The sequence below is a fragment of the Pteronotus mesoamericanus genome, unplaced genomic scaffold, assembly GCF_021234165.1.
Source record: "Pteronotus mesoamericanus isolate MK-2021 breed Mesoamerican mustached bat unplaced genomic scaffold, CSHL_Meso_final scaffold_36, whole genome shotgun sequence".
Taxonomy (NCBI): Eukaryota; Metazoa; Chordata; class Mammalia; order Chiroptera; family Mormoopidae; genus Pteronotus; species Pteronotus mesoamericanus.
In genome coordinates, this window is record NW_026555313.1 from 15542262 (window position 1) to 15556353 (window position 14092).

The window sequence follows — 14092 nt, forward strand, 5'->3', positions numbered from 1 at the left end:
CTCTATTATTGAATTGTAAGAATTCTTTATATATATTTGAGGTATAAGTTCATTGTCAGGTATATGTACTACAATTTTTCTCCTTGTCTGTGATTTGCTACTTATTTTTTAAAGAATGATCTTAAAAGTTCTGATCTCCAAAACCTACAGGGCACAGCAAAGGCAGTCCTCAGAGGGAAGTTCATACCCACACAGGCCTAACTAAAAAAGATAGAAACATTTCAAATAAATGACTTAACCCTACAACTTCAAGAACTGGAGAAACAACAACAAACAAACACCAGAGTAGGTAGAAGGAAGGAAATAATGAAGATCAGAGCAGAATTGAATGAGTCATAGAAACTAAAGAACAATTCAAAGGATCAACCACTCCAGGAGTTGGTTCTTTGAAAAGATAAAAAAAAAATCAACAAGCCTTTAAGCAGACTCATCAAGAAAAAAAGGGAGAGGACCCAAATAAATAATATCAGCAATGAAAGAGAAGAAATAACAACTGATACCACAGAAACACAAAGGATTGTAAGAAATTACTATGAGCAATTATATGCCAAGAAATCTGAAAACCTCGATGAAATGGACAAATTTCTAGAAAAGTATAACCTTCCAACACTGAATAAAGAAGAAACAGAAAGCCTGAACAAACCCATAACAGCTGGGTAAATTGAAGCAGTAATAAAAAAACTCCCAGCACACAAAGCCCTGGACTGGATGGTTTCACAGGAGAACTTTACAAAACATTTAAGGAAGAGCTAGGGGGCAGAAGCATACACTGGAGTAAAAATAGCCTCTTCAACAGATAGTGTTGGGAGAACTGGACAGCTACATGCAAAAAATTGAAATTTGATCACCAACTGACACCATACACAAAAATACACTCAAGATGGATAAAAGACTTAAATATAAGTCGCAATACCATAAAAGTCCTAGAGCAGAACATTGGCAGGAAACTCTCAGGTATCCCACGCAGCAATATTTTCACCAATATGTCCCCTAAAGTAAGGGACATAAAGGAAAGAACAAACAAGTGGGACCTCATCAAAATAAGAAGCTTCTGCATGGTTAAGAAAACATCAGCAAAATGAAAAGGGAACCAACTGTATGGGAAAATATATTTGCAAATGATACATCACATAGGCATTTGATCTCCAAAATACATAAAGAACTCACACAACTACACTCCAATAAGACAAACAATCCTATTAAGAAATGGGCAAAGGACCTGGACAGACACTTTTCCAAGGAGGACATACACAGGGCCCAGAGACATAGGAAAGTATGCTCAGCATCACTAGCCATATGAAAGATGCAAATTAAAACCACAGTGAGATACCACTTCACACTGGTCAGAATGGCCATCATAAACAGATCAACAAATAACAGGTGCTAGCAAGACTGTGGAGAAAAGGGAACCCTAGTGCACTGTTGGTTGGAATGCAGACTGGGGCAGCCACTGTGGAAAACAGGTTGGAATTTCCTCAAAAAGCTAAAAATGGAAATTTTTACCCATTAATGGGGCTTTTGACCCAGCAATTCCACTGCTAGGATTATACCCTGAGAATCCTGAAACACCAGTTCAAAGGAACCTATGCACCCCAATGCTCATAGCAACACAATTTACAATAGCCAAGTGTTGGAAGCAACCTAAGTGCCCATAAGTAAATGAGTGGATCAGAAAACTATGGCGCATTTACACAATGGAATAGTACACAGAAGAAAGAAAGAAAGAGCTACTACCCTTCGTGACCGCATGGATAGAACCGGAGAACATTATGCTAAGTGAAATAAGCCAGGGGGTGAAAGACAAATACCATATGATCTCACCTATAAGTGAAACCTAACCAACAAAACAAACAAGCAAGGAAAATATAAACAGCAACACTGAGAGAAAAAAGAAACCAACAGAATCAAAAGGGAAGGAGGGAGGGGGGTGGGGAAAGAGAAGATAAGGGTCAAGTAAAGGAACATGTATAAAGGACTCATGGACAAAGCCAAGGTGGGGAAGGATTGAGGAAGGGAGGTGGGAGCGGGGGAGAGGGGAAAGTGGTGGTGGGAAGGTGAAGACAAATGTATTTGCACAACACAAAAAAAGAAAAAGAAAAAAAGAAAACAGTTCTGATCTTTAAATGATCAGAAGTATTTAATTTGATAAAGTCCAATTTATTACTATTTGTTATTTTATGGCTAGTGCTCTCTGGGTTCATTTAAGAAATCTTTGCCTTAACCCAAAGTTGCAAATATATTCTCCTACATTTTCTTGTAGAAAAGTGTTTCTCAACCTTATTCACATTATCACCCATATTTGTTTTCTAGGGCTGCCATAATAAAGCAACAACCTAAGTGGCTTAAAACAACAGAAAATTATTCTTTCACAATTCTGGAAATTAGAAGCCCAAAATTAAGGTGCCAGCAGGCCCATGTTCTCTTTGACAGCTGACGGGGAGGATCTTTTCTTGCCTCTTACTAGTTTCTAGTGGCTTGTTGGAAATCCTTGACATTCCTTGGATTGTAAACACTCATGCCATATTCTGCCTCTGTCTTCACATCATCTTCTCTCCTGTGCCTGTCTCTATGTCTCTTCCTTTCTCATAAACATGCTAGTCATTGAATTGGGAGCCTGCCCTACTCCAGTATAACCGCATCTTAACTTACTTCTAAATTACCTGTGCCAAGGTCTTATTTCCAAATAAGATTACATTCACAGGTACCAAGGGTTATGACTTTAACATAGCTTTTTGGGAGACATAATTCAAACCACACACTTCCAAAGGAGTCCTTTTAGATATTTTTTTCTAATTATCTCAAACCCCAACATGAAATGCTAATACTACAGATACACTGTTTTTGGACCGTAGTTCTTTCGAGGGCCACAGGTTATTGTAATAGCTAAAACTTTTTTCACCCTCTGAGAACCAATTTTCACCTCCATTCAAATTCAGGACTATTACCCATCTATAATTAATTTTTGTGTATTGTGTGATGTGTAGGTTAAAAATCACTTTTTATATGGATATCCAGTTGTCCCACAATCAATTGTTGAAAATGTTTTCCTTGTCATTGAATCACTTCAGTGCCTTAGTCTCAAGGTTTTATTTTACTTCTGAACTCTAACTGTGATGCATTTCCTTAGTTGTCTATCTTTATGCCAATACCACACCATGTCTATATAATGCAGTTTTATAGTACAGTTCTCTTTCTTAAGGATTATTTTTACTATTCTACAGTCTTTGAATTTCTCATTAAATTTTAGAAACAACTTTTAGTATCTACACACACATGAAAAAGCCTATTAAGACTTGTTAATTTAGGGTTCAGGAAGATGGAGGCTAAGTAGGTGGGAGCTGAATCCACTTGCTCACGCACCCAGCTGAGACACCTCACCGATCCTCCAAAGAACAGAGTGAACAGCCAACAGAATCCCAGCCGATATGAAGTTTGGAAGCCAAAGGTTGCAGAGGACACTTAAAAATGGCTGGTACAGAGATGTTGTAGGCCAACAGGAAGGTCCCTGGGGCCTCGCACCTGAGACTGCGGCTGTTACCTGAACGTTGGTGGAGAGCTGGGTCAGTGATTGCAACTTAGTGGCTCCCTCCCCTCCCATAGAGGGGGAGTCACAGACCGCTCCAGGAGAGACCTGGATGCTTAAAGTAACCAGGGGGATAAAGAGGCAGTAAGAGACACACAGCAAGCAACGTGCCCCGGCTGGGATGGCAGTCACCAGCTGGGACAGTACCAAAGAAATTGGGGAGCGGGTTGACAACTGGAGCTGGGAGAAGAGATGGGCTGTGACTGGCCCTGACCCAAATAGACTCTGAGTTGGTCAGAGAGTAGGTCTGTGAGGAAAGCCAGGCTCTTACGAATGGCAAGCTGCACCCAAGGTGACTTCTCTCAAAAGACGGTCTCAACTGATGTGCAAGGACCTCACACTCACAGGGACTTCTCACACACAGGGACCTGATATGTACAGAGATGTCACATGCACAGGGTCTTCATGCACTCAGCAGCAGGGCCAGTGAAGGGAGGAGTAAGGGTGCGCTCTGCTTCCACTAAGGATGCCTCATGGATTGATCAAAGGGGGGCAGAGGGGACTCAGAGAAGTAGCAGTGCCCAGAAGGCTTCTTTCAACAGGGGGACTGAGCTTCTCTGCATGGTATTTGCTTGAGCACAGCACCCAGGCCAACAAAAGAGGCTGGGGACTTGATTTGCTCCCACTCAGTGGACCTCACAGACTGAACAAAGGGCTGCATAAGGAGGTGGATTATCGGTGCCAGCCTGGTGCACATGTGCAGAGCGGACCGTGTTCATTGCACAGTGCTCTGAGGGCATGGGCTGGAAACTGGACATCTGTAATTATTGTAGCCCAGACTGAACCCCCATCCTCTAGAACCACAGGAAACGAAAAAAAAAGGAAGCCCAAACCCTCTTTTCCTGCAGGGTTCAGGGAGACCTACAAAACCAGCTTGGCAGATTTAAAGTCAGCAGGAGGCTGTTTGATGGCGGGCGGGGGCGGGGGGTGGGGGACGGGCATTTGGGGTTTTTTTCCCCCAAGAGTAATAAAATAGGACCTGGAGCTGTGAGAAAACCAGAGAGAGGTCCAGAAAGAAGACAGAGGGCAAACACCAACAGCTGAGACAAATTCCACTTCGCTGTCCTTCAGAACTTACAGAGTGTTTTTTTTTTTCTCTCTCTTCTTTCCATTTAATTAGTTTCTTTTCTTTTGTTTGATTTGTTTTCTTTATTCTTCCTTTCATATTGTGTTTTATTTTTTCTTCTTTCATTTCACTCATATTCCAATAACACACTACTCTTGTACTCTTGGTCTTTTACTTTTTAATCTTTTTATTCAGATTATATATTTCTTATCATACTATTGTTATTCCAAAAGTCCACACAGCACCCTTACCTGGTCTTAATCCACTTCACCCTCTTCCTGAGCTTTATTACTGTTCTGGTTAACTTTATTTTGTCACACACTACACCAAATTTCTATCCCTTACTCTCATTATTTCTCTTCCATCTAACCTCACATAAGCTCTCTGCTTTCTAAAGTCAGCTCACATTCTTTTTCCCATCTAAGAAGAGTCTTATCTCTTTTCTGTCTTTTATAAAAAGTGGCTATCTGGGTGAAATATCACAGTTATTACTGTACTTCTCCAAAGGGTCTCCTATTTGTTCACTACTTGTTAATACTTTAAATCCCATAGAATACTCTCCCACTGTCTTACTCCATTTAGCCTTTGCCTTGCCTATGGTCAGTTGAGTAAGAAATTTTATCTATTTTCTCTCTCCTTTTTTTTCTGTCTTCTTTTTTTTTTTTCCTGTCTTTTTTTCCCCCGTCTTTTTTTCCCCCTCTCTCAACCTGGGCTTTACTCCTTACTCTTATTAGTTTGCTTCCCCCAATCTCAAAATCATTTTTCTTTACTGTAGACATCTCATAGTCACTTTTTCCTTTTCTACATTATTCTTATTCCCATTCCACTTTTATTAACTTTCATTCAACTCTCATTGCTATCAACCCTGCTGTGGTTTTCTGCAATTTTGCTCCTGTTGGTCCAGTACCTATTCAATTTTATTTCAAACCTCACAGTACACTCTTCCCTCTTCTTACCCCATTATTCCCATCACCCTTTCACGTTTTACTTATGTTGTAAATTTTGCTCTCTCCCTTTCTTCGCCTTGGTTCTATCCCAATTCTTATCAGTTCTCCTCCCTCATACAACAACATTTTCCCCTCTTTTAGTCATCTCCTATTCCCTTTGTCATATCACATAATATCTCAATCTCTATTAACATTTATTAGTCTTAGTTCTATTGTGCTGCTGTTCTATTAGACTGCTGATATGATGGAGGGGTTCTTTTTGCTGGCATAGGTTTGGTGGTCTGGTCATACTGCTTTGTTAACCAACACCTGCAACACCATACAAGACAAGGTGGGAGTTGTAAATACCAATAAACCCCCTTGAAGGGAGAACCCACCAAAAAAGAAGCTACCAACAGGTAAAGCCCAAGTACAACAAGAGAGCCCACACAAAAGGAAGAAAGGGCCACTTCAGAACATCCAGACAAGGAGATCAAAGAGACCATGCTACTGAGTTCCACAGAACTCCTCCCACAGTAGTTCACCCTATGAAGACAGCTGGCAAATCAGAGCACCAGAAATCACAGAAACAAACAAAAAGAGTCAACTAAAATGGGAAGACAAAGAAAGAACTTGAAATCAAAAGGAATGGAAGACTCCCCAGTAAAAGAGCTAAATTAAATGGAAGCAAGCAAACTATCAGATATAGAATCCAAAAGCATCATTATAAGGATGCTCAAGGAGCTCACTGACCACTACAAGGAAGTGAGTGGGAACTACCACAGTATGAAAAAGGAAATAGAAACTATATACAAGAACCAGGAATAAATTAAGAACACATTATGTAAAATAAAAAAAATACACTAGGAAGAATTAAAAGCAGACTGGATAAAGCAGAGGACCAAATCAGTGAACTGGAAGACAAAGAAGAAAGAAATACCCAGGTAGAGCAGCAGCATGAAAAAAAAACTAAAAAAATATGAAGCTAGCTTAGGGAACTGCAAGATAACATGAAACACAACAATATTTGAATCATAGGTATACTAGCAGGAGAAGAAAAGGAGAAAGGAAGAGAAACCCTATTTGAAAAAATGACAGAAAAATTCCCTAACCTGGAAAGGGGAAAAGCCACACAAGTTCAGGAGCACAGAGGGTCCAAATCAAGATGAACCCAATGAGACCTGCTCCAAGACACATCATAATTAAAATGCCAAATTTTAAAGACAAAGAGATAATCTTAAAGGTAGCAAGGGAGAAACAGCTAGTAACATACAAGGGAAATTCAATAAGGCTAGCAGCTGACTTCTCAACAGAAACACAATAAGCCAGAAGGGAATGGAAATAAATATTCCAAGTGATGAAAAACAAAGGCTTACAACCAGGACTACTCTACCCAGCAAGGCTCTCAATTAAAATGGAAGGCAACATAAGGAGTTTCCCAGACAAAAGACTAAAAGAATATACCTCCACCAAACCAGCACTGCAAGAAATGCTAAAGGGACTGCTTTAAGAAGAGGAAGAAAAAGAGTGAGAAAAAGATGAACACAAGTATATAGCAAGAAAAATGAATATGTACCTATGAATAATAACTTTAAATGTAAATGGATCAAATCTTCCAATCAAAAGACATAGGGTAGCTGAATGGATAAGAAAACATGACCCACACATATGCTCCCTACAAGAGACCTACCTCAGAACAAAAGACCTACACAGACTGAAAGTGAAGGGATGGAAAAAAATATTCCAAGCAAATAGACAGGGAAAAATGAGGGGGTAACAATACTTTTATCAGACATAAACTTCAAAACAAAGGCCATAGAAAAAGGAACAGAAGGACACTTCCTAATACTAAAGGGAGGAATCTATCAAAACATAAACATTATAAAAATACAAGTATCTACCATAGGAGCACCCAAATATATAAGGAAAATCTCGGAGTACTTAAAGAAAAATATAGACAGCAACAAAATTATACTAGGAGAATTTAACACCCCACTGTTAAAAATGGGTACATCTTCCAGACAAAATATCAACAAGGATATTGAGGCATTAAACAATGCCCTACATCAAATGGCCTTAACTTATACAAGGAACCTTTCATCCCAAAGAAGCAAATACACATTTTCAAATACACAAGGAATATTTTCAAAGATACACCACATGATAAGATGCAAAACAAGTCTCAACAAATTCAATAAAATTAAAATTATATCAGGCATATATTAGAAACCTACAGCCAACATCATATTCAATGGGCAAAAACTAAAAGCTTTCTCACTAAGATCAGGAATAGGACAAGGTTGTCCACTTTCACCACTTCTATTCAACATAGTAATGTAAGTCCTAGCCACAGAGGTCAGACAAGAAAGAGAAATAAAAGGCATCCAAGTTGAAAAGGAGGAAGTAAAACTGTCATTGTTTGCAGATGACATGATATGTATATAGAAAACCCTATAGACTCCACCAAAACTATTCGACTTAATACGTGAATTTGGCAAATCAGCAGCATACAAAGTCAATATTCAGAAATCGAAGGCGTTTCTGTACACCAACAATGAAATACCAGAATCAGAAATCAGGGGGAAAAAATCCCACTTACTATAGCAACGAGAAAAATAAAGTATCTAGGAATAAAGTTAACCAAGGAGGTAAAATACCTGTACTCAGTAAACGGCACAACACTGAAGAAAGAAATGAAGGAAGACACAAATAAATGAAAGTATATACTGTGTTCATGGATTGGAAGAATTAAGGTCCTCAAAATGTCCTTACTACCCAAAGCAATTTATAGATTCAATGCAATCCTAATTAAAATACCAATGGCATATTTCACAGACATAAAACAAACATTTCAAAAATTTATATGGAACCATAAACAGCCCCAAATAGCCACAACAATTCGAGAAAGAAGAACAAAGTAGAAGGAATCACAATAATTGATATCAAACTATATTACAAAGCCACTCTAATCATAATAGTCTGGTACTGGCATAAGAACAGACACATAGATCAATGGAACAGAATAGAGAGCCCAGAAATAAATCTTAGTCTCCATGGTCAATTGATATTTGGCAAAGGGGGCAGAAGCATAAAATGAAGTAAAAATAGCCTCTTCAACAGATGGTGAACAGAGATGGCAGTGCAGCCACTGTGGAAAACACTTTGGAATTTCTTCATAAAACTAAAAATGGAACTCCTTTTGACCTGGCTATTCCACTGCTGGGATTATACCCTGAAAATCCCAGAATGCCAATTCAAAAGAACCTATGCACCCCAATGTTCATAACAGCACAATTTACAATAGCCAAGTGTTGGGAGCAACCTATGTGTCCATCAGTAAATGAATGGATCAAAAAATTATGGTACATTTACACAATGGAATACTACACAGCAGAAATAATGAAGGAACTCCTACCCTTTGTGGCAGCATGAAGGGAACTGGAGAGCATTATGCTAAGTGAAATAAGCCAGGCAGTGAAAGACAAATACCATATGATCTCACCTATAAGTGGAACATAATCAACAAAACAAACAAACATGCAAAATATAACCAGAGACATTGAAATAAAGAAGAAAACTGACAGGAACCAGAAGGGAGATGGTTGGGGGATAGTGGGGGGAGAAAAGGGGAAGGATCATCAAGGAACATGTATAAAGGACCCATGGACAAAGCCAAAGGGGGGTAGGATTGAGGGTGGGATGTGGGGATGAGTGGTGCGAGGTGGAGTTGTGGGGTGGGAAGATGGAGACAACTGCCCTTGAATACAACATAAGTAAGTAAGTAAGTATATAAATAAATAAATAAATAAAGCACCTATTGAGTTTTGACTGGAATCCAGTTAATGGTATTGATTAAGTTGGTTCAGTATCACTATCTTAGCAATATTGAGTTTTCAACTCATTATTATGGTATATCTCTTCATTCACTTAGGTCTTCATTAATTACTCTCAGAAATGTTTTTTAGTTTCAGGATACAGAATGTGCATAACTTTTGATAAATTTACTCCTAAATGTCTTGTGATTTTACATGCTATTCTAAGTTATATTGAAGCTCATTTTACAGAAGTTCATTGCCAGTATATAGATATACAATTACATTTTATATATTGAATTCGAATCCTACTGAACTCACTGATTAGTTCTTGTGGTTTTATGTAGATTCTCTAGGATTGTCTCTGTGTACAACATGTTGTCTATGAACAGAGATACTTTTTTCATTATTTTTAAATCTGTATGCCTTTTATTTATTTTACTTGCTTTTTTACCCTCATTTGGACCTCCAATACAATGTCAAATAGAAATGGTGAAAAGTAGACAACTTTGACTCGTTTCAGTCTTAGGAGGAAAATTTTCAGATTTCAATATTAAGTGTGATATCAGCTATGTTTTTTTTTTAATTAATTTATTTACTTTTTAAATACATTTGTCTCTGCCTTCCCCCCTCTCTTTCCCTTGCCCCCTCCCACCTTCCCTCCCTCAGCTCTTCCCCTTTGGTTTTGTCCATGAGTCCTTGCTATATGTTCCTTGACTTTCCCCTTCCCTTCCCTTTCCCTGCCCCCCCCTTCCCTCTTGTCTCTGTTGATTTCTTTTCCTTTCAGTGTTGCTGGTCATATTTGCCTTGCTTCTTTGCATTGTTGGTTAGGTTCCGCTTATAGGTGAGATCATATGGTATTTGTCTTTCGCCCCCTGGCTTATTTCGCTTAGCATGATGCTCTCCAGTTCCATCCATGCTGTCGCAAAGTTTAGTACTTCTTTTTTTCTTTCTGCTGCGTAGTATTCCATTGTGTATATGTACCATAGTTTTTTGATCCAATCATCTACTGATGGGCATTTAGGTTGCTTCCAACACTTGGCTATTGTAAATTGTGCTGCTATGAACATTGGGGTGCATAGGTTCTTTTGTATTGGCGTTTTGGTGTTCTCAGGGTATAGTCCCAGCAGGGGAATCGCTGGATCAAAAGGCAGTTCCATTTTCAGCTTTCTGAGGAAATTCCACACTGCTTTCCATAGTGGCTGCACCAGTCTGCATTCCCACCAACAGTGGACTAGAGTTCCCTTTTCTCCACAGCCTCGCCAGCACTTGTTGTTTGTGGATCTGTTTATGATGGCCATTCTGACCGGTGTGAGGTGGTACCTCATGGTGGTTTTGATCTGCATTTCTCTAATGGCTAGTGATGCAGAGCATCCTTTCAAATGCCTCTGGACCCTCTGTATCTCCTCCTTAGAAAAGCATCTGCCCAGGTCCTTTGCCCATTTTTTGATTGGATCGTTTGTCTTCTTGGAGTCAAGTCGAGTGAGTTCTTTGTATATCTTGGAGATCAAACCTATATCTGATGTATCATTAGCAAATATATTTTCCCAAATGGTTGGCTCCCTTTTCATTTTGCTGATGTTTTCTTTAGCCGTGCAGAAGCTTCTTATTTTGATGAGGTCCCACTTGTTTATTCTTTCCTTTATGTCCCTTGCTTTAGGAGACATATCAGTGAAAAAATTGCTGCGTGGGATATCTGAGAGTTTCCTGCCAATGTTCTCCTCTAGGACTTTGATGGTGTTGCGACTTATATTTAAGTCTTTTATCCATCTTGAGTTTATTTTTGTGTATGGTGTAAGCTGATGATCCAATTTCAATTTTTTGCATGTAGCCATCCAGCTCTCCCAACACCATTTGTTGAAGAGGCTGTTATTGCTCCATTTTATGCTTCTGCCCCCTTTGTCGAATATTAGATGTCCATAGAGACCTGGGCTTATTTCTGGGCTTTCTATTCTGTTCCACTGGTCTATGGGTCTGTTCTTGTGCCAGTACCAGATTGTTTTGAGTATAGTGGCTTTGTAGTAGAGTTTGATGTCCGGTATTGTGATCCCTCCTACTTTGTGTTTCTTTCTCAAAATTGCTGCAGCTATTCGAGGTCGTTTATGGTTCCATATAAATTTTTGAAATGTCTCTTCTATTTCTGTGAAATACGTCATTGGTATCTTAATAGGGATTGCGTTGAATCTATAAATTGCTTTTGGTAGTATGGACATTTTAAGGATATTAATTCTTCCAATCCATGACACGGTATATGCTTCCATTTATTTGTGTCTTCCTTAATTTCTTTTTTCAATGTTGTATAGTTTTCTGCATACAGGTCTTTTGTGTCTTTGGTTAAATTTATCCCTAGGTACTTTATCTTTTTTCGTGCTATATCGAATGGTATATTTTTCCTGATTTCTTCTTCTTCTATTGCATTGCTGGTGTACAAAAACGCCTTTGATTTCTGAATGTTGACTTTGTATCCTGCTGTTTTGCCAAATTCACTTATTAGGTTGAGGAGTTTTTTGGTAGAGTCTACAGGGTTCTCTATGGACACTATCATGTCATCTGCAAACAATGATAGTTTTACTTCCTCGTTTCCTATTTGGATGCCTTTTATCTCTTTCTCTTGTCTGACCGCTGTGGCGAGGACTTCCAATACGATGTTGAAAAGAAGCAGTGAGAGCGGACATCCTTGTCGTGTTCCCGATCTTAGTGGGAAAGCTTTCAGTGGCTGTAGGTTTTTCATATATGGCCTTTATTACGTTGAGGAATGCCCCATTGATTCCCATTTTGCTGAGTGTTTTGATCATAAATGGGTGCTGTACCTTGTCAAATGCTTTTTCTGCATCTATCCAGATGATCATGTGGTTTTTGTCTTTTCTTTGATTTATGTGGTGTATCACGTTTACTGATTTGCGTATATTGAACCATCCCTGCATCCCTGGGATGAATCCCACTTGATCGTGATGGATAATCTTTTGAATGTATTGCTGGATGCGGTTTGCCAATATTTTGTTGAGGATTTTAGCATCTATGTTCATCAGCGAAATTGGCCTGTAGTTTTCTTTCTTTGTAGGGTCTTTATCTGGTTTTGGGATCAGGGTGATGCTGGCCTCATAGAAGGAGTCTGGCAGTCTTCCCTCCTCTTGGATTTTTTGGAATAGTCTGAGAAGGACAGGGGTTAGCTCTTCCTTAAATGTTTTGTAAAATTCTCCTGGGAAACCGTCTGGCCCTGGACTTTTGTGTGCTGGGAGTTTCTTGATGACTGCTTCAATTTCCCCAACTGTTATCGGTCTGTTCAAGCTTTCTGTTTCTTCCTCCTTCGGTGTTGGAAGATTATACTTTTCTAAAAATTTGTCCATTTCATCCAGATTTTCAAATTTCTTGGCATATAATTGTTCATAATAGTTTCTGATGATCATTTGTATTTCTGTGGTATCAGTTGTTATTTCTCCTCTTTCATTTCTGATATTATTAATTTGGGTCCTCTCCCTTTTTTTCTTGATGAGTCTGCTCAAAGGTTTGTCCACTTTATGAATCTTTTCAAAGAACCAGCTTCTGGATTGGTTGATCCTCTGAATTGTTCTTTTTGTCTCTATGTCATTCAGTTCTGCTCTAATCTTGACTATTTCCTTCCTTCTACTTGCTCTGGGATTTATTTGTTGTTGTTTCTCCAGTTCTTCAAGTTGTAGTGTTAGGTCTTTTATTTGAAATGTTTCTATCTTTTTAAGGTAAGCCTGTATTGCTATGAACTTCCCTCTCAGGACCGCCTTTGCTGTGTCTCATAGGTTTTGGACAGTTGTCTGTTCATTTTCATTTGTTTCCAGAAATTTTTTTATTTCTTCTCTTATCTCATTATTGACCCATTCATTGTTTAAAAGTGTACTGTTCAGTCTCCATGAGTTTGCAAGTTTTTGAAGTTTCTCTTTGAGTTTGATTTCGAGTTTCAAGGCCTTGTGGTCTGAGAAAAAGTTTGGTATTATTTCAATTTTCCTGAATTTGCTGAGGCTTGCTTTGTGTCCTATCATGTGGTCTATCTTTGAAAAACTGCCATGAGCATTTGAAAAGAATGTGTATTTTTCTTCTTTGGGATGTAAGATTCTATATATGTCAGTTAAGTCTCTTTGATTCAGTGTTTCATTCAGCGCCACGATATGTTTATTAATGTTTTGTTTGGAAGATCTGTCCATTTTTGACAGTGGGGTGTTGAAATCCCCTACTATCAGTGTGTTGCTATCTATATCTTTTTTGAAGTCATCCAACAATTTCCTTATAAACTTGGGGGCTCCTATATTGGGAGCATATAAGTTTACAATGTTGATGTCTTCTTGATAGATTCTTCCTTTAAGTATGATAAAGTGCCCCTCTGGGTCTCTCTTTATGGCCTTTGCTTTGAAATCGACTTTGTCTGATACAAGTATGGCAACGCCAGCCTTTTTCTCATGTCCATTTGCTTGGAATATTATTTTCCATCCCTTTACTTTCAATCTGTGTAGGTCTTTTGCTCTGAGGTGGGTCTCTTGTAGGCAGCATATGTGTGGGTCATGTTTTCTTATCCATTCAGCTACCCTGTGTCTTTTGATTGGGGCATTGAGTCCATTCACATTGAGAGATATTACTGATAGAAACTTACTCATCTTTTCTCTTTGTACTTGTGTTCCTCTCTGTCTCATTCTTTTCCTTCATCTGCTTAAACCAGTCCCCTTAGCATATCTTGGAG